This window comes from Oncorhynchus mykiss, chromosome 18 (assembly GCF_013265735.2).
Source record: "Oncorhynchus mykiss isolate Arlee chromosome 18, USDA_OmykA_1.1, whole genome shotgun sequence".
Lineage (NCBI taxonomy): Eukaryota > Metazoa > Chordata > Actinopteri > Salmoniformes > Salmonidae > Oncorhynchus > Oncorhynchus mykiss.
In genome coordinates, this window is record NC_048582.1 from 1,063,571 (window position 1) to 1,066,070 (window position 2,500).

The following is a 2,500-nucleotide window of genomic DNA, read 5'->3' on the forward strand; positions in this document are numbered from 1 at the left end:
TAGTCCATGCTGAACAGCAGACCTTCATTACTTTAGCATGTGGCTAGCTGCTAGTCCATGCTGAACAGCAGACCTTCCTCTGTCATGACCTTCATTACTTTAGCATGTGGCTAGCTGCTAGACCATGCTGAACAGCAGACCTTCATTACTTTAGCATGTGGCTAGCTGCTAGTCCATGCTGAACAGCAGACCTTCCTCTGTCATGACCTTCATTACTTTAGCATGTGGCTAGCTGCTAGTCCACGCTGAACAGCAGACCTTCCTCTGTCATGACCTTCATTACTTTAGCATGTGGCTAGCTGCTAGTCCACGCTGAACAGCAGACCTTCAGTGTTGTGACCGTATATCCATTAAAGTATATGTTAACGCTGAGTAAGGTTACTAGCGACCAATCCATCTGGTATAACCTGTGTTATACTCTCTTATTGGTCAGAGCATTCTGTGGTTCAGGTTTATTCACACACCAGGCAGGTAGCAGGCTGTGTTGTCTCTCCGTGTGGTTCAGGTTTATTCACACACCAGGCAGGTAGCAGGCTGTGTTGTCTCTCTGTGTGGTGCAGCGTCATTCACACACCAGGCAGGTAGCAGGCTATGTTGTCTCTCTGTGTGGTGCAGCGTCATTCACACACCAGGCAGGTAAGAAGCTGTGTTCTCTCAGCCCACCAGTGTTAATGTCCACAGTTATTCCTTTGATTAGTATTTGAACTGGGGGTGGCACGACGGCGGTGTGTGTCAACAGTGTGTGTCACCTGTGTGTGTGTGTGTGTGTGGCACGACGCCGGTGGAGGCTGAGGGACCGTGCTACCTCCCACAGAGCTAGCCTGTTGCCCCATCTCTCCCTCCCTCCCTCTATCCTCCCCTACATCTCTCTTCATACGTGCCTCTCTCCTTTCCCTTACATTTTTCTCCTCATCTCTCTCTCTCTCTCTCTCTCTCTCTCTCTCTCTCTGTGTCTCTATCTCTCTCTCTGTCTCTCCCTCTCTCTCTCTCTCTATCTCTCTCTGTCTCTCCCTCTCTCTCTCAGTGTCTCTCTCTCTGTCTCTCTCTCAGTTTTCCCCCTGATAGAACAGAGCACTTTCTTCTTTCTGATGACAAGCAACACTCCTCTCCCTCACTCTTTCCTCCCTCTCTCCTCCCCCCATCCCCTACAGACAAACTATTTACTAGCAGAATGAGAAATTCCACTAGCACCTGGAGCTCCCTCCCCGAGTGACCACACACACACACACACACACACAAAACAAAAAAAAACAGATAAAATTGAAACATTGGGAACTGTGAAGAGACACACACACACACACACTACACAGACACACACCCATATGATAAGACACACACTCTACACAGACACACACCCATGGACGTTGTATTGTAAATATGTGGTGTTGTGGGTGGCCCGAGGGAACACACTGAATGTGTCAGGTCAGGTGTTATGAAATGTCACGTCAAGTAGTATTTTAAACTGTACCTAACTGTCTTATGTTGCTGGACCCCAGGAAGAGAAGCTCCCCGAACGATTTACATGCCAAAATACACTCATTAATTGGTGTCTCAACCAATCAAAATAGATGCATTAATTGGTGTATTAACCAATCAAAATAGATGCATTAATTGGTGTATTAACCAATCAAAATAGATGCATTAATTGGTGTATTAACCAATCAAAATAGATGCATTAATTGGTGTACTAACCAATCAAAATAGATGCATAAATTGGGGTCTTAACCAATCAAAATAGATGCATTAATTGGGGTCTTAACCAATCAAAATAGGTCTTAACCAATCAAAATAGATGCATTAATTGGGGTCTTAACCAATCAAAATAGATGCATTAATTGGGGTCTTAACCAATCAAAATAGGTCTTAACCAATCAAAATAGATGCATTAATTGGTGTATTAACCAATCAAAATAGATGCATTAATTGGTGTATTAACCAATCAAAATAGATGCATTAATTGGTGTATTAACCAATCAAAATAGATGCATTAATTGGTGTATTAACCAATCAAAATAGATGCATTAATTGGGGTCTTAATCAGTCACAAGGAGAAGGAGGAACAGGTTGATACAAAGAGGAACTTGATGCAGTGTTTTAGGTCAGATGTCAGTACTCAGATCAGCCAAGAGAACACACTGCCATAGGCTCCGGTATTGATGCCAGACAAACACATCACCTCAGATCAGCCAAGAGAACACACTGCCATAGGCTCCGGTATTGATGCCAGACAAACACATCACCTCAGATCAGCCAAGAGAACACACTGCCATAGGCTCCGGTATTGATGCCAGACAAACACATCACCTCAGATCAGCCAAGAGAACACACTGCCATAGGCTCCGGTATTGATGCCAGACAATGATCCATATCCATCCCTGTCAGAGGAACCCCTATTCAGGTGTAAAATCCATGTAAATGTGTTGATAGGATGTCTCTCTGGATCTCTGAATCAGTTAGAGAGGTTTGAGACCTGCTTTTATTGTAAAGGACAACTCTATAT

The 2,500-nt window shown here is 44.1% G+C and overlaps 1 protein-coding gene and 1 long non-coding RNA gene across 3 annotated transcripts in view; both read right to left on the minus strand.

Annotated features, from left to right (window-relative positions):
• LOC118941074 overlaps window positions 1-852 on the minus strand; it is a 3,127-nt gene extending 2,275 nt beyond the window's left edge. Inside the window, exon 1 of the long non-coding RNA XR_005037349.1 lies at window positions 1-852. This exon is cut by the window's left edge and continues 567 nt beyond it. This is a non-coding gene — a long non-coding RNA (uncharacterized LOC118941074).
• LOC110495376 (protocadherin-17) overlaps window positions 1-2,500 on the minus strand; it is a 160,965-nt gene that overhangs the window by 58,788 nt on the left and 99,677 nt on the right. The gene's annotated exons all lie outside the window — the stretch shown is intronic.